Source organism: Passer montanus, unplaced genomic scaffold (assembly GCF_014805655.1).
Source record: "Passer montanus isolate IOZ18808 unplaced genomic scaffold, ASM1480565v1 scaffold13, whole genome shotgun sequence".
NCBI lineage: Eukaryota > Metazoa > Chordata > Aves > Passeriformes > Passeridae > Passer > Passer montanus.
The window spans coordinates 2260665-2283717 of NW_024359832.1; the positions used below are offsets into that span (position 1 = coordinate 2260665).

Sequence of the window (23053 nt, forward strand, 5' to 3'; positions counted from 1 at the left end):
TGTATACAGCTGATTATAGTTAAAGAGCATCAACTATGGTGTGGATCTGCAGTATACATTAGCAAGTTAATATTTTTAACTTGTCTAGTGGAAGTGAGGAATACTCTATAGAAATAAAAAACTGGGAAAATTACCAATCCCAATTCACATCACCTTAAGCATTCTATTCTTAGGAAATACTACTGCAAGCTGCTTGAAACTCATTATGGAGTTGTCTTGCAAGTGTACTTTTAAACTATTTTATAAAAAATTTAGGACAGTGGGACAGAGTATTTGTATTTCAAATACCATGTAGCCCATCCAGCAATGAGAAGTGTTACATTGCTTCCTGCTTACCTGTTGTGAAACTAATGTGTACCAGAAAGGATAAAGTTCTCTGAGCATCTGAATTCCCACAAGAAACTGACCTGCTGGCAACATTCTTCCTGAAGCACCCCAGCATGCCACAATTCTCCTCATGAAAATGCAGGGTATGCTGAATGCATAGCTACCAGTCACAGAGACTAAGGATCACTAAGGAATAGTCATATTTGAAACAAAAGTAAAAATGCTTCTCACTTTTTAAAGGGGAATCCCATTTACCTGCATGTGTGTGGCTGCAGTATCATATGAACGAATTCTGAATAGCTCACAGTGGTTTTACAACCACCTGGTCAGCCTGCCTACAGAACACTATACTTGTAAATATACGTGTTCTCTCTACAAATGGTATTTCCAGGGACAAACTTAGAAATATATCATTATACAGGCAAGATCAGTCCCTGCAAATAACCACGAAAAACAAGATGAACATAGATAATTCTTTTATAAGTGATTCTTTTCATCTTAACCCCTTCCTTTTTTTCAAAGCTCCATTTTTAGCCATACACATGGCAACTAGAGATATACGATCGTGTGCTAGGAAGATAAAGAGCAGGTAGAAAAAATTCCTGTGATCTTTTTTTTCCTCCCTCCATATGCAGGGTGCCCTGGAAGAAGCAGATGAAATAAACAAAGTACACAGATCCACCTCCAGATTGTCTTCCCTCAGTCATGACTACCACCAGACTCTTACTGATGTTTCCTAAAGAAACCCTGATTAACCCACACATCCACATTCAGCATGTCTACTCAGACAACACACTTTTCTTTTTAATTGAGGCTATACTCTCCCCCACACCATCAGTAACTAACCACAAGGCCCTTCAGACAGCTTGTCCCACTGCACATTAACAGGCTGTTAACCCTACACTTTCCCCAAGCATCACTTGTTCCTCCACCACTCCCAACCCACTTCATTATATAAGACCCTCCCTCTCCTTGTTTGCTTTGTAAAGATCAGGGACTGAACCCAGCTGCTTCTTGTTTCTGAGGTAATTGCCAGCATTTCCACAGCTGCTTCAGGGATGGGTTGAGGTTTTAAGTGGCTGGGGTGGTTTTTGTTTTTCCCTTGTGCTTAGTTTCTGACCTTGTACACTGGTATCTGCTGGCAAAGAGATGAGCACCTCACTGATGATGTAAAAGTGCCTTGGTCCTAAGCGAGATTTTTCACAAAGCAGGAAAGGATTCATCACATCTGCAGAAGAAAAGGTACAGGTTAAGGTTTTATTGTGAGGTGTATATGCTGACTTGTAATTAGACACACATGCCATGTTTCTTCAGCAGGTTAACTTGCAAATGTTTCAGCAGGCTTTTGGTCACCATCTGGAAACAGAGGAAGCAATCAAACCTTACCTGAATAACATTGGGGAAATTGCTCCCTGATTATCAACGCATACTGTGTGGGTTAAGTTGCATAAAATACACTAAATTACATCAAAACTGCAAAGCCAAGCAATCCAAAGATTGACTTAAAATTGCATAATAGGGCTTCTAAGTGCATACTTGTTCTGGTGGTCTCTAGTGATTTATTGTTACATACTGTTTATTTTTTCTTCATCCTTGCTCAGAACATGCTAAAAAATACTTTAGTCTGTTTAGCATAAAATCTTGTTTTATGTCAGAACTTTAGAGACAAAATCTGGTGTTCCCAGAAATATTCAGTACCTTCAACTGTACGACTGTCTTTGCTCTTGCACTTTTCTTGCTTTTAAGAGCTGCTTTACCATGGGACTCTGTGGTACTGCTAGAAAGTGCATCCCATGCACTAGAGGAAGGGCAGGGTCCTGTGGATTAAAAATAACAACTGCAAAAATAGATTGACTGCAGCAGGAAGATGAAAGCTTCTAAATGATTCTGTATTAGAAATGGCTTGTGCTCCGCTGATGTAGGATATGAGCAGATCTGATGTATGCCTCTGCATCCTTGCTCAGCAGACATCTTGGCTGGGACAAGGGATACTGCTGGCCAGGCTGTGTGAAAAAGCCTTGTTTACTCAGACTGCATGTACTTCTGCAGCTGCTGGTTTTGTCTGTTTAGCTTTGGAAAAATAAAGGTAAGTTAACCTTCATCTGCAGGGACAGGAAAGACCTTCCCTGAGTCTTTCATTCTTGAAGTCTACATGCCAGGGATGTCACAGCGTAAGAGCCACAGTCAGACAAAACTTTTGTCAAGTTTTTGCACACTTGACAAAACTACAAGAGTGCCCAGTCAAAAAAAAGCAGGGCGTGTTTGATTGTTGGTGTTAACTGTAAGGGAAGCATGCCCTGAGAAATGGTTTGAGGTTGAATACTAAAATAAACAGTTACCATGGATGGTTATGGGGAAAATTGGTAGGCCATTCTCATCACAAATGCAAAGGCTCAGAGGAAGTCAGAAAAGTGCATTGAAGACCTGCTTTCCCCCTTTTGTGTGTCAGCTGAAAGTGTTTTATATACTCAGTTCTTGTGGTACTGACAGGATGAACATGGGCATGAGTTTAAATATCACAACAGGATCATCTGCCTGCTGATTCTACCAGTCTGAGAAGTAAACCCTGATAGAGAAGTACAGTGAGTTTAGTGACAAATTCTGGTAAGAGAAGGCGGAGGTTTTTTTCCATCTTTTAAAATAACTAAGTCTTTTGCCTTGTGATCTCTTTTCCCCCTCTTAACAGTTTGGTGTATTGGTTTGTCTGCTTTGGACAACAGAAGGGTAAAATGCATGTTTGTAAATGTAATTTCTCTTAAACACTTCTATTGACTTTAGATTATTATTAGTTTTCTATGTGTGGACTTCTACGACCTTAGGAATTTTTTCTGCACATCCTTTACTTCTCAGTGGCTTGTGACTGTGCAATTTTGTTGTCTTTTCACTATAGAACACTAAATTGATATTGAACTCCTCGTATTTGTTGCACTGACTCATTGGTACATTTTTGTACTGGAAGGTTTTCCAGGAACCATGCTTGTGTCAGCTTAAGCACTTCTGGAAATGAGATCAATTGCCTGATTTTTTCATTGATCCAGAAATGGTCTAACTAGCATTGTGGGCTGGTGCCTTACCCTCTATTATTTGAGGAAAAAAGAACTTTATGTACTGTCTGGTTAGAGGATGACATCTTTTCAACTTTCACATCTCTCATGGGTTTTTTCCCCTGTGGTAGCTGGGAACATTATCTAGTAGTGTCTTAGTCACTGTCTGTGAGCTTGCTGCTTTAGGATACTTTAACAGACAAAGGAAAAGGAATTTAACAGTGGGTGAATGGGTGTGCTCTATGAAGTAAATCTATGAAAAATTACTTTCAATTCTAGGTAATTTAAACAAAACTTGGTAATTTATGTGTATAATTTGGTGGAAAAAATTGTAATTTCATTTTATAGATATGTAAGCAATCTAGGTCACAGCATAATTTAGTGCTCAAGTTTCCCTTCTATTTGATTATTTTTAAAGACTCCAGCTACTTTCAGGTCTTAAAAGTTACTTTTCAAACAGTGCTTCAACAGTCTAGTTTTATACAGTTTGAAACTTTAGCTAATGAGTGTCAATACTGGGAAAAAAGTATTGATTATGTATTAGTCTTATAAGCACAGGAGTAAAGTACATTCATAGGGATATCTGGTGCAACTTGTCACCTAGTGTCCATGCATCTGTGTGAATCACTCTGCTTGAAGTAAAAGGCGTTCTTTCTCTAGACATATGCAAATTCACCACTGGGGAGAAAAGGGAATTAAACTCCAATCCCAAAACATCAGTAGATGTACTCTCAAGCACAGTGTACATCTGTCTACTGAGTAATTTTTAGGTAAATGCCTACTTGGGAATAGTGCAGAAAAAGGCCTTTCAAAAAAAAACCCCTATGAACTGTGTAAATTTACTCAGCCTCTCCTATTTTTGAAATAAATTGCTTCCATGTGTGTTCTGCCATTTCTAGGTGGACCTCCTGAAGCTATTCCAGTGTAATTCACTTCCAACTTATATAATAGAGTAAAAATATCTCATCTGCTAGTATATGTCCAAACTGACCCAGAATTGCACATTCAGGACCACTTTATAAGGAAAACTTGGTTGAGCAAAGAGAAACAGATGTTTCCTGCCTAGTAGCATGAAGTGCGTTAGTGTGTTGGACGGACATCCAGGATTGCAGTTGCTATGATATTCTCTCCGAGCAGCTTCAGGACTGAAGATTTTGATTTTCAGCAGCTTTAGGAGGGGGCCAGCATCCACCGTAGGTGCAATTTTCAAAGCAGAATGTGAGAGGGGAGGCAAGGATTACTAGGTGAGGAATCAGCAGCAAGTGACTGGGTACATGGAGGTTTTGGTCTCAGTGTCAGTCCCTCGGGGTGCCACCTCACCACACTGGTGTGGGCTCTTGGGTGGCACTGTAGCTTCAAGCACAGTGCTCAGGACTAAGCCACCACTCGTGGCGGTTCATCAGATGCCAGTACCCAAGTGAAGTTACTGTAGGCTGCCTTGCATGTCTCTCCCTGACTGGAGGCATGCTGACAGTCCTCGAGAATCCAGACCAAGGCATTTTATGGCCACAGAAACAATAAAAGAAGATAAGGGTGTGGGGTGGAGGGGGAGACTGTCTATGTAAATAATGCAAAGGCCTCCTGTTTCTCCAAAACGCAAGGCAGCTGTGGCTTCTTCTGTGGCTACATGTTTTTCTTGTGGATAATGGCTCCCCTTTGTAGATTACTTTTCTCCCCCCTGAGGCCACTTTTGCTTCTTCTGGACTGCTGTTAATATCCCACTTTTCCAATTTCATTTTACAAGCTAGAATAAGTTTCTGTATACCAAGGTTCAAAGTTGTATGCATAGTTTAGGTTGAAATCAGGGTGAATACCCCCTGTGTATTCACTTGACAACATTTCAGACTATTCAGGGTTCCTCAGGCAATACAGGTAAAGTTCACGAGGCAACAAGACATGGAACCATGCATTTGTCCTGGAAAGTCAAAAGGCTTGTGTGGCATGCCTACTTTTATGACTATTTCTGTATTTTGTTACATGAATAATTTGAGAAAGGTGATCTTTTATTTACCATTGGATTTACTACTTAACAAAGAAGCCGGTGTAACTTTTTTTTTGTGTCACAGAGGGAGTTTTTACTCCAGATTATTTCTATGTCAGAATAGCGCAGAGGAGTGATGGGTTTAGAAGAGGTAAATCTTTGCTTCATCAGCACTCTGTATGCAAACAGAGTGACTGATGCAGTCTGGAGCTCTTTCCTGGAGGCATCTTGCATGAGGCTGGTTGCTGGAAATGGAAAAATGAGTAGAAAGATAGTGGGCAGATAAGCACCCTATAATCACTGTTTGAGCTGATTTCTGATGAGTTGCTGTCAATCTTCTTCTTCCACAAGGTTTCTAGAGAGACACTTTACAAAGTGAAACCAAGGGAGGGGGGCAGGGCAGGGCAGAAGTCACTGCCAAAACCCTACATGTGTGAGGGCTTTTATCTACTGAGTAATGGTGTGGCTCGTGGTTACCCTTTGAAAATGCTGACAAGGGAAACTGATACAGCGATTGTGTTACATGGACAACATCTGGAATAGTCACCTACATTGACTTTTTAGTATTATTTTGCTAGGAAAAAATATTGCTTATATAGAACATTGAGGCAATTATTATTTTTACTGATTTGTGGTCATTTCTGGTTTTAAAGAGCAGAGCAATAGGTACCTTGAGAAAGCTGTTTATTCTAACTATGTTACATTGAAACTAAGTTTGATTTAGGAATAAAACTAGGGATTTTTCTGTTTTATCTGTGAAGACTGGAGTGCATTTGCATTAGTCATGCTACTGCATAAAGGAAGAGGAAGCTGCAGTTGGGAGATTGCTTAGTGGAATTAAGGAACTGGGAAAGTTATTTTTAGACTCAAGTTTTCTGTTTTTTCAATATTTTGTCTGGGCAAGAAAACTGGAAACAAATTGAACACTAGGGATTCATGAAGAGAAGAGTCTGCCTGTAATATCCTCATGGGACTGATGAAGTTTGAAAATTGCTGCCACTCATTTTACTTGTTTGAGTTTCCAGGGAAGGTCAATAGATGTGAAGGCACTTTTAATTGGTTGCAGCTCTCCACTGCTGTTACCCCCTCTGCACATATGACCTCAAGGTCTCCCACCCCTGTAGCAGGGAGTTGGTTCCCTCTGAGCTAGCTGATCCATGCAACTCCAGAACAGTGTTCTCGGGCAGATTTCTCTTTTCAACTATCATATAAAACAGGCAGGAGCAGATGGGGCATCTTTCAGGTTATGGATTAAAAAGAGGTCCAGAGAGCAGAGGGCAGAATATAGGAAAGTGCACACCTTTATTTCTAACCTCAGCTTTTCAGTAGTGCAGTGAGCAATTGGATCCAGTAGATACAGTTCTTAGTTTACATAGTAAGTGAGCTTGAAATTATACAAATACAAGAAAACTTTTACAGCTAACTTGTAAAGAAAAATAGAGGAAAGAATTGTTTGTTAACTTCCATTTCCAAACCTTGAGCTATTACTGTGATTTCACAGGCTCTGTTCTCAAAACAATCCAGTAAATAATTATGGTAGATCTATCAGAGTCTGTTTTCTGCTTCTGATGTTCAAGTCAGTGACTGAAGATATTGTAGCTTGTGTTAGAAAAAGCTTGTATTTTGTTAAAGTGCACTGTGCTTACTCCTACCGGATTCTCCCCAGGAATTTCTGAAATGCATAATCTCAATACTGGTGATTTAGCTGCTACCTTGACAGGCTGGTGCTGGCTCATTTTCAAAAGTGACTCTCCAGCCACAGTTGGAATAACTCTGGTGCTCTCCAGCTATCCTCTGCTATTGTATCCTAGGGTTTGACAGCTCCTCTGAATTTTGATTCCCGAAACTTCTTAAACCATTTCTCACTTCTGTCCATTAGCCTGTTGAGAAAGTGTTTCTAGAATAAGGGCAGAATGAATTTATTGACTTCTTAAATATCTCAGCGACTCTTATACTAACTTGTATCTGTTGGCATGATAAATATGTGCATAACTAAGGAAAAGTCCCCATCTGAACTGTCCCGGGCTGTCTGAGCCCCAGAGCACACTGAGGCTTGTATAGTACTTCTCAGTGGACTGTGCAACAGCTTTGTTAGAAGTTCATTGACACTGGGCTGATTATGTGTCATCCATCGTGATGTCAGAAAAGACACTTCAGGCTGCCAGTATTGCTGCTACTGCTTTTGTGGAGGTAAGGATACAAGCTGATTCCACCTAAAACCACTGGCAGTGAGCATGAGGGTCCATGGGATGCAGTGAAGGAGTTGCCTGGAACACAGCTTCGTGTGGCAGCTGTTGTCCAATCCTTCCCACACGGGCTGGGCACATGGGGGTGGCACTAGGCATTACCTGAACCCAGCACACATAGAGCCAGTGGCTTGTGAGAGCATGCCTGTGAAGGATAAATGCAGTGCTGGGAGGAGGAAAGGGCTGTCTAGCAGAACTTTTGCTGTTAAAAATATATTGGTGAAGGAAATGAAAGTTTTGTATTACACAGGTTCCATGAAATCATTAAGTCCTATGCACCATCTGCATTATTCATCTCTAGAGCCATTGGGGTTCTGGTCACTTAACATGGTAATAATGCTGCATTAATAAGGAACAGCTTAAACATAAAAGAGAGAGCATTATATTTATGGCAGTTTTATAAGTCCTTCAACAGATTACTGCAGTTAAATGAAAGCTACTGCCACTTAATCTAGTCACAAAACTGCATAGTAATTCTTAGATTTATCATAATTATGATGGCATTGAGTCATTTATGTTTGTTCTTTTTTTCTTTGCAAATGAGATTGAAGTATACCTTACAAAGATGGCATATCTAGCTGCATGACTTCCAGGTGCATGAATTCTGTTTGTCTGCTAATCCCTTGCTGGCTCTGAACTTTTTTGGCAGCTAAACATTTCCTGGGGTGCACTGTAATAACAGGCAGCTGTCCTGTCAGCTCCACTGAAAAAGGAGATAATATGGCAGACAGCATTTGCTTTTCCCCAGACCCATTTCTCACAGTTCCCTAAACTGATTCAAGTAACTGCTCTTAGTTGATGATGTAGTTTGTGTAGAACAAGGATGGATTTCTTGGGAACAAAGGTAAAAATTATCTGCTGCAGAGAAGGCATTGTGAGGTAGTTTCCAATCGAAACACTTGTAAGGAGTTGATGTGTTTGTATGGAGGAATGGCTATTTCAATACAGCTGAATATTCCCTTTATTGTGCAAGAAGGCTCTGTGCAGTGATGAACAGCCCCTTCTGGATTTTCATCTCTGCCCCAGTTGTCTTGCCAACCCGGGGATTTAAACTAAAGAGCATGTCTAATGAGGTGTTGAGTCTTCTGGGTAACATTTGGTGTAGTGTCTTGCTGAAGTCTTTGGTCTCTCCTCGGAGAGGCTGAACATCCTCAGCCACCCCTGAGAGAATTCAGCTTTCTGAGTTTGCAGTGAAATTTAATGTTCATGCCCACAGTGGCACTGAGCACTCTGTGCTGGCGCATATTTCACGTGCCAGCATTCTGGGTTGATCTTCCCTGCTTGAAGCACCCATGGGAAGTGAGAGGTGCCTAAGAAAAATTAGGCTAATTAGAGGAGTTTAATGCTTTGATATGTCTAGACAATGTGCTATGGGGAGATATTTTTTAGAATGGGTAACTTCAGGGTATTGAGCCTTTTTGGGATTGATGCTCCATGGAATCAGTCCTTCAGTTTATGGATGCTAAGTTGCTAATCCTGACTACAAAATTTCTTCCCAAGTAAATATTTTCATTAAAAAAAACAGTCGTCTTATTTTTATTTTCACCCACAGACACAAACAAGCCTTCTAAGTGAAGTAATTACAATTTATTTGCAAAACATATTTCTACATTCCACATCCCAGTCCATCTAGCTTTTATGTTTCTCTCTAAATCCAACTATATTCTTTTGCATTGAAGTTGCATTATCCCCTGGGCTGGTAACCTTTGGAAAGTTATATGTGAATCCAGTTTATCTCCAGAGCTGCAGCATAACAGCTGCATTCTTAGGTCTGTACGTGGGTAAACTGTTGCTTGAAGTAATCTTGGATCACTGGGATGGAAACCATGTGATGAGCTGCTGCTCAGTGTTTATTCTTTTATCAGCTCTTTGAGGCTTGCACTTTTATCCATTTACTGCTCTTTAAGTGTGGTGGGTGGGGTGGTGTTCAGTGTTGTTGTAACCTTTTGTTTTGTGGTACCTGAAATCAGTGAAGCAATGGTGTTAGCCCTGTGGCTGTTCAGTAGGAACACAGTTCTGTCCTTTGGAAATGAAGAACTATCTTGATATAAAACTAAGTGGTGCTCAAGTTTTAAAAAATAGACACCTTGTAAGCATACCTGTGGGCAGGATATGATTCCTAGAGGGAAGAGGGAGGGATTTCAGCCAGAAACTTTCAGTTTCTGAAAATGGTGGAGAAGGGGGAAGCATAGCTGACTTGCCAGCTACTGAAGTCCTTGAAGTTGATTTAATCCTGATGTCAGACGCTCTTTCCAACATGGGCAAACAGCCCATAATGTAAACTCTGGGGATGAGAATTTGGTGGTCACTCACATGTCTTGAGGCATGAGAGCAAACTTGTGGTTAAAGCATCTGTCGGGGGATTAGGAAGGTCTAAAGTTGAAAGCAGTGATTTTCTAGGAAAGCATAACAAGCGTCCTGTGGGCAGAGAGCGCGTACGGCGCTCTGCTGAGCGCTGGCTGCGCAGCCATCCCCTTATGCTGAGCGAGGTGTCTGGGGCTGGAATGGGACAATCTGGGCTTCCCTGCTGCTCTACCAGCTCATGCCACCTAAAGGCACAGTCCCTGGCTAATAAATGTGGGTCTGGCATGGGCTGGGGGCAGGTTTCATCTTTCTAATAGCACTGTACCACCCTTGCTAACAGTATCCTCATTTGATGAGAGACTGGAGGACAACATAACCCATTCTTGGATAGGAAAGGGGGTAGTGACTTCTTGTTACTCCTGAAGCAAGGGATATATTGCCTCCTCCCATCACACAGAAGAACAACTTTTGAACTCTGCTTGGAATTCTGTCCAAATTGGCTCAAATGTGAAGTGGAAATTGACTTTTTTGAGTGCTTATTTCCATTTAGTTTTATCAAGCTCATGGAGGAACTGAAAAACTTAGGGAAAAATTTACCTGAAAGTTTTGGAAATTTGGTCTCTGTGTGAAATGGGGCCAAGAAGATTCTAGATACCTCAAATTTGCTTGTAAAAAACTTCCTTAATAACATGGGCTGAAACCTCTCAGTGCTTAAGTCTTGCTCCTGCGTGAATCCGAGTTCTCTGGTCTTCAAATTTACAGTTCAAGATTCTTGGAAACCTCACAGTGAAGAGTGTGGTGCTTCTGTTACCACCTCCAACACTTTATAAGGCAAGTAAGAAAACAGTTCAGGTGGAATTCTTGGATGTTTTTCCTCAGGAGAGTAACTGACAGCAGTGGTGGCAGTGGGTTTGAGACAGAAATACAGAATAAGGATTTCCTTGCTTCTTAATTCCTTGTGGCTATTCATGCAGAGATGCTGGTCAAAATCTACCTTGTGGTTTTTTTCTTCAACTTATCATCAAGACTGCATATGGTTGTTAATTTGTTGATACCATGTTGTGTGGCTCTTAGGAATTCATGAAAAAAATATTTTGTTTGCACAGCTACTAGTGGAATTGTTAGATTTATAAAAATCCAAATGCTCTGAAGTTCATGGATCTTGTTTCAAATATCCCAGCTAAGCGTCATTATAAGAAATTTTATTTTATCCATTATGTTTTCCAGACTATCCCTTTAAAACATGTATAATGGTGTGATTCCTCAGTGCGCTTTCCCAAGATGAAATTCAAATATTTTGATATCAGTTGAGTGTGACTGCCATAAGAGAAAGTGGAGATAAAAATAAATGGCTGCACCTGCTGTGAGGGTTTGTTAAAGAATAGAGCTTTCTGTAGTGTATCAGAATATTGTGTGGGCATTGTAAACAATTGTGATACTGCTAACATAAAGTTTTCCCTGTTGAACAAACTATTGAAATTGAAATTCAGCCAGAAGAGAACCTAGCTCAGTGCCCTGAAGGCCAGTGGCTCACAGCCTTCAGCAATCCAAGGGTTATTTTCAGTCCAAAGGCAGCACCTTCAACAGCAGTGCCACAAGCCATTGCAGTGGGTGACTCGGTGCCAGTACCCGGTGAAGGATGCTTATCCAGGGAAATGTGGTGTTTGGCAGTGCCCACAAGCCTGCAGCAGCCTGTTCAGTTTGTGGGTACTGAGATCGTTGTGTCAACAGCCCTGAAATGCTGGTGGGCAGCACTTGCTGGTGGTCTCTCTTGAATTGGCCCCTCTGCATGTTTCCAGATGTTAGTTGTATTAGAAACAATTGAAAATCTACGGATGCCTTCCAAATACTGCTTATCCGTGTAAGACATGGTTCTGGGTGCCAAAATGATGTACTGGGATCATGAATAAATAGGATGTGGAAATAGGATGTGAGAATCCCATAAAACAGTTTTTTTTTAATGAAGATGTTTGTTTAAACAGTATGTAATGTTGGAGAATAAACTGGGCTTAATGGACTCTAGTGCAGGAATAATATCTAGATTCAGTCGGTTGGTCACCGGTGTTTGCTGTTTCTGGTTCTCACTGATTTTTATGATCCACTCTGTAGATTATCCAGTTATAGAACTACTCAAGTGCCCTCTCAATTAAAAATGCTACTTCTGCCAATGTTTTCCCTAATGCACAATGCATTTTGCCTTCTTACAATAAACAATACATTTGTATTTTTCTGTTTTCTGGGCTTTTGCAAATCATGAAGACTGCAGCGCTTGCTGGAAGTTGCAAAATTGTCCTGTGTTTTTATTCAAGCCCACTTAAAAGAAGAAAAGAAAACACAGACCTGCTCCTTTCTAACAGATTCAGAGATCCCTTATGCCTGGATTTAAGTATCTGCTTTTTGGAAGAAGAGATGTAGCCTTTGAAGGCTTTTTTAATGTCTTAGATCTAGTGTGAGCACTCTACAGTTTTTAGAATGGTTGACCAAGTCGTTTAAATTGCCACTATCTAAATTGCCATTTGCCAGTTGATGGAAGCCAGAAATGACACTGTGCTGAGTGAAGTTGCTGGAAAGATGCTTCACAGAAGTAACTGACTGTTTTCAGCTCTCCTGCTATTCCTCTGCAATTTGCTGGTTTCAGTATCAAAAGAAGTATGAAGATGCCAAGCCAAATTTATCTGCCTGTGTGACTCCAAATACATACAGCTGTCTGGTATCTGACACTGGGACCTCAAAGCCAGCAGCTTAAAAATGGCAGTGACAAAATGAGTATGTTGCAAGAGAATAATGGGCCTTATAACTGACTTTGAGTTCCTTTACCTCTGCACTTTTCAATAAGGACAAGGGAAATATTGTTGAGTGGAGCTTTGTGCAGGATGGATTTATTCTCTGTGCTGCTCCATAATTAACTCTCCAAATGCATGGATTATACTGATTGGAAGTGGTCAGAGGTGTTTTCCTCCACCACAGAATAAAGGACAAGCTAGATCTATGCAGTACCACGTCTGATACTTGCAAATGTTCAAGATGGTTAACAGTAGATTTTGTGCAAAAAAGGTGCTTTATAGCAAGCTGACTGCACTATTTATCTGAACTTCCCTATGCAGATAAGGCTTGTGATCCCTGATTGCAGCTTCTGAAAGCCAGCTGTGTTCAAACAAACGCACCGCAAATCAGTTTGGGCTCATCTGGCTGATGTTGATGGAGCTCTGTGTGGAGAGTTGATAAGATATGTCAGTCTCTTATCTCCCTGCTTTATATCTGAAAGAAACATGTGGTGAGGAGTGCTTGCATGGCTATGGAGAGCATTTGATTCTCCCTGATCCTTCACAGCAAGAGTAAAAGGGTGTAGAGGTGTTTCACACCCTCTCAGCTCTGTTGCCAAAAGCCCCCGAGAGGCCATAAACAGGTGAACTGGCCTGAGACAGCCCTGGACACAGCACTGAGGTAGAAATCTTGTGGATTTTGTGTATTTTTGGATTTTTTTACGGGTTGGGACTCATGTTTCAGACGAGTGTTCTGCACAGCAGTAATATTGCTGTGCCCCACAATTACCTGAGGTTACTGACAAGTCAGTTAAGGAGTATAAATATCACATGACTTGGTTATATCACTCCATCAACAGAGCAGAAGCTGAGATCTGGATCTGAATGAAGGAACTGTCACGTCAATGTTGGTTACACCACTGACTTGGATGAATTGCCCCCTTTATTAAGTGTATGTAATATATGGCCTGCGTGCATGTATATGTTACTGAGGAGAAAGTGGAAAGAATGAACTGCATTTCCATTGCAATTAATTTTTCAGGTAGGACTGATATTATGTCCTGAAATCCAGGATCTAAAAAACAGTGAATATTGCATCAACATTTAGAGGAACAGGTAATTTTGCTGCTACAATGAAATCTAACCATTGCAATCAAGTCTCAAAACTATACTGAACTATGGACTAAATAATATCTATTCCCTAATGATGAATTCATTTTCAGTTAATAACAAGTATTTGTGAAGTATAATGAAAAATACAGTGCCATGCATAGTAAACTGGCCTCTGTTTTCTTTGACAGCATGCCAGTTTCTCAGCTGCAGCACTACTGTACTATTCATCTCCATAAAGGGCTTTTTTGAAAGCATTATTAAACAGCAGGAAGGAATGGTGTATGACAGCTTCATTAGTCACTAGGAACCAAACCTGGCCACTTTCTGCTGGGAAATATTAGCACAATTGAAAACATCCCTGGGCTGATGGCATCCAAACATTTTTTTCCCCCAAATTTTTGGAGTATGGCCAGATCTTGGTTTGAAGACCCTGGAATGGCCGCTGTGCTATTAAGTCCTCTTTAGGTGAAGTTTGTCTTTTTCTGTGAGGAAACCATGGACTTCTCTGTCTTAAAGTCCAGAAATATTTGCAGGAGACTTTTTAATCTGAGACACACAGACAAAGGAAGTTCTCTCCAGGTGCAGTGTGATCTTGCTGAAACTGCAAATGCCCCAGTACCATAACTGCAAGCAAGCCCCTTTGTAGCAGACACAATGCTTGATCATTTTGGATATTCCTGTGCAGTGTTTGCTAAAGGTGCATCCAGCTGGCAGGGTGCTCTGATGTGTTAAAGATGCTCTCAGCTCCACTGAGATCAGTAAATGTGAGGTTCTGAGCTAACAGTATTTCAGGTTCTATTTGTTAGCCTGAGACTAACTGTATTTAGAGTGAGACCCTTCTGCATCTTGCTCAACAAAAGTCTAAGCTACAGGATAAACATCAAGGATAAAAATCAAGTTCCTGCATGAATCTGTTGCACGATTTATTGTTCTTTTTAAAATATAACACGCAATTTGTAAAGTGAATTACCTGTCTAAGAAAAGTAAAATCAGCAAAGCCTGCAAAAATCCTGTTGAATGCTTTAGCTAGCTTTGATTCCAAGAAAACACCACCTAAAAGTCAGTTCTTTGTTCAGCAAAGCCTCAGTACCAGCGAAGTCCAGGGAACTGGTGGAAATCATATTAAAAACAATGTGCACAAAGTATTTTATGGTCCAGCTGTTCTTAATTTTCTGTATATTTGTAAAAATAAAATTAGCCCTTAATACATAGTTATTTGTGCTTTTCTACCCACCTGGAATTTTCTGTGAATATTTTACAGGTAACAGCATTCATAATTAACAGTAAGCCAACAAATGCCTGGTTCTTGAGTGATGACTTAATGTACACTTGCAAGCTTAGCCAAGACCTGGTGTGACCAAGCCAAATGCAGGAAGGGAGATTGTGCAAGAGTGCCTCTGCATGCTATTGGAAATCCTGATTTTTTTCTATGTCAGCCGGTGTGACCACCCCATTTGGACTCCTCTGTGGGCTCAAGCCCAAGCAACAGACTTGGCTCAGAGTCCCTGGAGGCTGCAGCTCTTGCTGAGCTGCTCGTGCAGTGTATACTGGGTCATTGTACTTGCACAAGCCTGCAGTTGTCAGCTTTGGTGTCTCCCACTGCCAGTAACAGCTGAGACCCTTCAACACAGAGATCACAGGAGGCAATTCTCTTCCAAACCTTTTTTTAAAACTTAGAGTATTTGGTGTGAGAGTCAGCTCTCATGATTCTTGGGGCTCTCCCTTGTTCAGGCTATCTCAGTGACAGCCTTGAAGCTGGCCCACAAGCCTTGTAAGGGGTTTACTGGTAACAATAGCCACAAAGCCACAACTGAAAAGCTGTGTGCTTAATCTACAGGATTAACACAAACAAGATGTCCTTGAGCAGGATAGGTTTACAGCAGTCTAGCAGGAGTCATTTTCTCCGAGAGCAGAAGACAAAACCCTTGCAGGCAGTGCCTGGGGAGCCGGGAGCAGAGCAGGCTCCCAGGGTGACTGTCAGCACTGGGACACTGGCTGTCCCCCTGCCAGCCCACACGAGCTGCTCTCCAGCTTGGCAGGGGTGTCTCTGCCTGTCTGTGATCCTCTGGTGGTGAAGCTGTTTCCAGCTCCCTGCAAGCTGGAGCTGCAGCTGCAAAGAGCTTTTAGTGCCATTTTCCCTGGTGCTCTGAGGTGCTGGTGAGCAGGTCTTGGCCATGAACTGTGAGACCCCTGAATGCACATGTGCACTTTCTGATCTCTCTTGGGGCATACAACCTTTGTTCAAAGGTAGGATTTGCTGATGGTGGAAATAATCCTCTGCTACCAGGGGCCTGGAGAAAAGGGTGATGTCCACTTGTGAATGGTGGCTGGGTAACTCCATCTCCTGCCACAGCTTCCAGTTGCACTCCAGCAATCACAACGTATTTCTTCCCACACCTTTGTATTCATTTCTCAGTTAATGACTCTGCAGTTCATTTTTGTACAGTGGATTTTTGTTTGTGAATCTGCACTCTTTGCCTTGGCCCACTTGTTCTTGCTATTGGATCTCTCTGAAAGCCCTTCCCAAACATAACAGACAGTCAAGGAGAAAAATATTTCATATTTTTTACTGTTCTCAAAACTACCAGTTGGAGTGAATTTATCTAAAAACTGGTTTAACCCTTTTCTAGTCCTCAATGTAAAGGACACCATCTCTTGTTGATGATATTCCTTGAATCTCAGCTGTCCTGATTCATACTTTTAAGGTGGTCTCTGTATCCAAGAAGACTGGAAGTTCCCTATGAAAATTGGAATTTTTTTTAGGTTAAAGAGAATCCCTAACATGCACAAATGAAAAATAATCCTCCTCTCAAAAAAAAAAGAAAACAAAAAAAACCCAACCAAACAAACAAAAAAAACCAAACGTATAAAGCTTTAATTTTTGTAATAATTCTTTACCATGTGGAGGAGCTATACTTACTAGGAAGCTCAGTATTTACTGGGATAGCGTGGGTTTATAGCAGCTTCATTGGTAGCTGATTTCTACATGAATACAAAATGCAATCCTACCCCAGAAGTTTCAGTGGACTTTGTGTCTGTGTGCTGCAGCTTTGCAGGTGTGATGGATGAATTCAGTTTCACAGCATTCCCTTGAGATGGTGCCCAGAGTAAGAATCTAAGCCTGGGGATCTGAAGCTAAATCCCTCTGAATAATTTTAAAAGCAGATTGGTGGCACTCTAGAGAACAGTGAAGTGAAGCAGGGGAGGAAGGGGCTGTAGGGGTGCTGCCCTCCAAGCAGGGCTGAATCAGAGGGTTAAGGAAGGCATACCAAAAAGGAATGGAAGGACATAGGATTCTGAGTTAACAGGTGACTTTTGCAATGGTAGGGAAAAGATTATTTGCTTTTATAATGTTAGGAACAGACTGATTGCTTCCTAATGCTTTGTGTAAAGGCAGATGGAGCAGTGGTGGGTGAAGAAGGCAAGGGAAAAGGCAGTGGTTACATCTTCCACTTTCAGAAACTGTCAAATAAATCAGCAGCATTTGTACACTCTTCTGAAAATACTTGTAGCCATACATACAATAAAGATAGCTACTTTGTACAGTGAAATAGTACATTACAAAATAATTTCAATTTCCCTCATGCCTTATGTTGCCCTTACATTTACAGCTCTCTGTACAAAATAGGTACTACCTACCTGTGTCAGCTGAGTCTCAAGCAAAAGCAGTATAAAAACTGCTTGTGAAGAATGTGCTGACCCTGGACAGTATCAGAATATTTCACCAGCAAGACCTTAACAGGAACAGGTGAAGCTCTCCTTAACCAGAGTAGAAAGGCCATATATTATATCAGTTATACAAAGTAGTTATAAGAAATGAAATAATGTAGAAACACTGGTCAAGAAGGATCCTGCTTCATTACAGATTCCTGGCAATAAGACTTCTGACCTGGGCTTATAGAAAAGAGTGAAAATCTTTCACTTATTCTGTGAAATATTTTTACCATAGTCTCTGGGAATATCTAGGTTATTTGAATTCTGAATAATTTCTGATTAACAATTTTCCTGATTTTGTCAGTCTTGACTTATTAATATGTAATACATTACCTGACACACTGACCTATTAACTGTTCTTCTATCTGAGATACCATAAACACCCCTGCACTTTCATTTTGCAACAACTACGAAGTGTTTTGGAGCACACTAATTACCGAAAGAAGCATTTTGAGTGTGGAAAAAAAGCAAACCACTTTGAAGGCCTTTCATCCCCTCACTTTATTTAAGAACCACTCAGCATAGACGTGACTGTCAGCATTTTATCCAGGTTGTGTGTTCACTCTGTTGTGCCTGGTTTGGACACAGTTGCCTCAGAGCCAGCCTCAGGCACTATCACATCTCTTTGCACAGACAAAAATGATAGTGAGACACTGAAGTAGTTGTGCAAGGGATCAACACATGTCCAGCATGACCAACCCTGCTTTTGGGCTTCTGAGGCTGAATGGACTAGAGAGTGCCCTGTGTTGTCAGCTGGCAGTTGAATCCCTTTCCAATACCCATATCACACAGATATTTTCCAGTATGTGGAGCAGAAAAGTTGATAATTTCTGAGTGATTTCTTCTCTATCATTTGTGAAGTTAACCAAGTCTGCAATGACATCTATTTATTTAGAGAAGGCTTAGGAAGAGGCTGAGGCCAGTACAAGTAGCATTCAGTTAATAGAGTAGAAAATGAAGACTCAAGTGCAACACATCAAAGACTTTGCTTCCATTAAGCTGTGCCAGTGCTTCACATGATCTTTTTGAGTGGAGAATGATGAATACATGATTTGAAGTGTATCTACATACAGGAGTAAGTTCGCCAAGGCAGAAATGGCTTCATAAGCCAACGTGACCTCTCAAATGAGACCACAGGGCTACTGTGCAAATGGGTGCCATCCATCTGCTACTCAGCTGGCAAAGGCTGACTGTGTTTCAGAGGCTGAATGTTCTTCTCATGCAGTTAATTTCTTCCCTGGCAGAAAATGCTGATGTAGAGTTTGATTTTAAACAATGAGAAGAATAATGAGAACTACAAAATGGTCCAAGGAACTCAGTTCCTTTCACTTGGCTGAGTTCCTGTCCTCAGGCATTGCACTGCAAAAAAAAAAAAAAAAACAACAAAAAAACCCCATCCTGATAGAGTTCAGGAGATACCCTGCCTGAGGGTTTCCCAAATGCTGTCTGAGAGGTACCAAAGGCTGTTTGTGATTGCACCAAACCAGTGCTGCAAAGAAAGAAATCTTTCCCTGAAATGGTAATAAGCTGCTCTCCTAGTAAGAGGTTTCTTCCCTTCTGGCCTGGGAATGACTAGTCAGAGACTGAAGGGATGAGGTAGTGAGGTCTGTATGACCAGCTGAGGACTTGGGGCAGCTTTGTGCAGCTCCAGGATGGCTGAAGACTCTGTGTTTCCCACTGCAGTCTCACTGACTCAAGGGCCTTCCTGAGCTCCACGTGTCCAATGTATTGAGTCACTAAAATGCACATGATCTATGCAAGCTTTTTTTAATTTTTATTTTTTTTTGACAAAAATACCTACACCTTTGTGTCTATCTCCCTATTCTTACACTTTATATTTTGGATATTTATTGTACAGTTTAAGTATTTGCTTTAAAGAAAATGTAATTCAACGTCTCCCCAAAGATTTGCTGTTCCCCATAAACATTGCCTAGAAACATCTGTTTCCCTCATATGGATCTCATAATTTGTGCTTTGGATTTCATCCAGTGCTCTGTGGAAAACTGATGCCTTCCAGAGACAGAAACCTGATTATGAGAAACCTCATGGGCAATAGTGAGTGCCTTTGTTGCAACTGATTTTGAAGACACGGAGAGAGAGGACCAGAGATGGGAGAAGCGGTTTTTATGAAATGTTTTGCTTTACAGGGACATGTCAGGCACTCTTGCAGTCCTTTCAGGGAGATGCAGGGTAGCCTCTGCCTGAGTCTGCCTCTCTGAGTTTTTGACCCTGTACCAACTCCTCCTGTACCTGACAGACACAGGGGTCTTGAAGATAACAATGTTCTTGAAGTTTCACCAAAGTAGGTTAGTGGAAGAGGAAAAGGACCGTTTTCTCCAAGTGCTCTGACTGCAGCACTACATTGTTAGCCATCAGAAAATCTATGCAGAAAGAATTTGCAAAGATTATAAGAATTAAATAAGCTTTAGTCACAAAACAGAAGTAAATATGCCAGACTTTCAGTTTCAACATTGATGAAAATAATTGAAAATAAAGCACCTACAGACTCCAAACATCTTAAAGAGCAGCATGTGCTGTGTCCCGTACTGAACAGGAGCTTTGCAGACAGCAACATATAGGACTGGGTCTCCTCTTCATCTTTCTCCCTCCCTCGATGGCAGTGGAAGATGGTCCCTCCTACAGAGCAGCAATCCAAGAAGGAGGTGGAAAAAGGATTGCCCTTTGACCTGCTTTGGCTTGCACCAACTGCTGCTACAAAGGAAGGATAATGTGTTGGTTACCAGCCTGTGCACTTCTTGGGGTTCAAATGCTCTTTGGCATTTCTTAGGGCTTGTCCTTGTGGAGAATAAGAATGACTTAGCTTAAAATAAAACAGCTGGAGAATAAGAAGTGGCAAAAAATGGTGACGGGAGAAACTTGCCAGAAGAGGCAAGAATTCAAAATTCCTTTTCTGTGTTCAGTGTATGAATCCTGTCCACCTAGCCATTTGTCTTTGAGAATTAAGCCTGAGGAGGAGGTGGCAGTTCTTATATACAGATCTAATGATCAGAGAGTTTGCCCAGGGATGCAGAGTTCAGCTATGCCCTCAGCCTGAAGTGCCCACGGTCCCTCACCTCCTACTTCCTCCCATCCCCAGGACAGTGCTGTTAAGCATTTGCGTCTGAATGGAACCATTTTGCACTACTGTGATTAAAATCTACATAACAAAGTCGGTTGGGCCAAGTTTGCAGTCAGTCAAGAATTTTTTTGGATTCAGCTCTGCATTTAGTTTTGCTCCGAGCTAGTAATGGAATTCTGGATAAATAACCAATCTGTGCTGTATTGTATTGTCCTCCTAAACATGTCACAAGACTTAGGAGTTCAGCCTGTGGGAGCAGGAACTTCCCTTGTGTTTCATGCAATGCCAAATTCTTTGACTAACATTAAGAAATGGTCCAAGATTACCATTGTCTCTGCACAGAAAAGTTTTCACCTCTGCTTGGAAGAGCACTGTGGGTCCACCAGGCTGTACATTTGCTTGTGACATACTACACTTCTTGGCTTTTGGTAGCTGCCCACACCCTTCCCTTGTGTTTGTTGTAATCCGTTACATCTGTCAGTTTGTTTTTGTGCACATACTGACCTCAAATAGGAACAGGAAAATCTCTCTTTGGGAATAGCTGTGATGAGGTACATATCCTTTGTATCGGTGCTTATGATCCCTGGTTGTTTGTTTTGGGCTCACCTCTCTGTACGCATATTTGGTTTTGCCAGGCCTCTGGAATTTTCTTCTATTTTGCCCAAAACAACTCTTAAGGAGAGGCTTTCTTTCTTAAGCAGTGAATTTTGGATGCTCCCATGTGCTCACTATGTCCAAATAGCATTACACACATCCTGCTACAAGAATTGTTCACTTAAAATTGCTGGGACTGGGGTTTTGGTACTGGACAGAGCAGGACCATGGTGAATGAGTGCGTTGCCTCTTGATTAAGTGAAAGCAACACCTTCATTATTCCAACACCTTAAAAATTTGCTTTTATTGTAGTTCCTTCTTTCAAATTTTTCATCTTGTGGTCTCCTTACAGCTGAGGAAACCTCTACCTTCTTGCCCCTTGCCACCCTACAAGAATCCTGATGCAAAATGCTAAACTAAATGCTGCTCTCTTGCTCTGTCTCTTATGCAGAGATGCCCCAGAAGAGTGAGCCTGGGTCTGGGCCACCGAGCAGTCCCCAGACGAGCAATGTAACCCTGCAAGCATGAGTTGCTCTGGGCTCTCCTGGCTCTGACTTTGCTCCGCAGGAATGGAGCTGCCAAGTTCTAGTCAGAGAGTGGAGAGAGGTTAGTATTTATGAGGTCTGAGCATTATTTATGTCACAGGAAGAAAAATAGGGTAGATTATGGTCACCAGTCCGTTTGTGTTGCACAGACGCACAAGAAGCATCATTGGAGTTTGAGTCCAGCAAAGACCTAGCTTGTTTACAGCATAGCTGGATGCTTTTCATTCCTGGGGAATAGGTGTCTCTTGGTTCTGAGTCAAATGGCACACTTAGGAAAGAAAAGAAAAAACTGAAAACCAGAAAATGTGAATACAGCTTGCAGTCTGCCTCTTCAAAATACAAGCTGTGCTGAGGTAAAACACTTCCTGGGATAGCAGCCATCTCTGGGTGGGGCTGTTTTGGAGGAGGGAGTTCAAGTAGGCATGGACACGAGTGAGGAAACTGCTGCAGTTTTCCTGAAAGTGGAATGATGTTTTTAAAATTCCTATCCACCCTCAGAACTTGGGGTTCGCTGTCTGTCTCTGTTAGGCAAACACGTCTCAACTTAAAACCTAACATGAAGTTCATGTTCAGATGGCCTGCTGGCTGTGCTGAACATCAGCAAAATGCTGGCTTTTGACCTTGCATCTTGTCTCTTGAAGAGCCTGGTCCTTTCCTCACTGCAACCCAGCCTGAATTCTGTTGCTGGGAGGGAGGGGGCTCTGTGTTTGCAGCTGGGTGATGTGGCTGGGTTTGGGAAAGCCCAGTGTGTGATCCCTCAGACCATTCCCAGCCTTCTGATTACTCACCAACCCTGCCTATCCTTTATTTGTTTGTTGTATTCTTTATTAACACCTTTCCCAGAGCTGAGGAGATGCTGTGGGGTATGTCTGCTCCCGCTCTGCCCTCTCTTGGGTACCAGCAGTGGTGTTGTGCCTTCCCAAGGGCAGGCAGCAGCAGACACTTGCCAGAAGTGTTTTAACCAAGGTCTGGCACACCAGCGGTGCTGAGCAGTGCCTGAACTCCCCTATCCGTGTGGGATGCTGCGGATGCCTGAGCCGGCCCTGTCAGAGTAGGGGATGTGCTGCGTGGCTCGTTTGGGGGCACATGGAGCATCCGAGTCCCCGGGACAGCACTGCTGAAGCACCCCGGCTCTGGCACTTCAGGCTGCCCTGCTCACTGTTTGATCTTTATTGGTGCAGAGTTTCTGCTGCTCTGACAGCAGGGAACGCAGGGTTTGGCAACGATGTGATGCAGCAGGAGCATGTTAACCTTTAGGCTGGGCAGCCAGGGATGTTCAGGGAAAAGAGCCTTCAGGTTTCTTCATTCTTTGTGATGAAGCCTTAAAAAAGATTTTTTTTTCCC

At 41.8% G+C, this 23053-nt stretch overlaps 1 long non-coding RNA gene across 1 annotated transcript; it reads right to left on the reverse strand.

Moving 5' to 3' along the window:
• Positions 1-400: 400 nt before the first annotated feature.
• Positions 401-1241, reverse strand: LOC120497404. Its single transcript, XR_005626493.1, has 3 exons — positions 1174-1241; positions 583-761; positions 401-487 (listed from the first exon to the last, which is right to left on the reverse strand). It is a non-coding gene; the product is annotated as an uncharacterized LOC120497404 (long non-coding RNA).
• Between the last annotated feature and the right edge of the window lie 21812 nt (positions 1242-23053).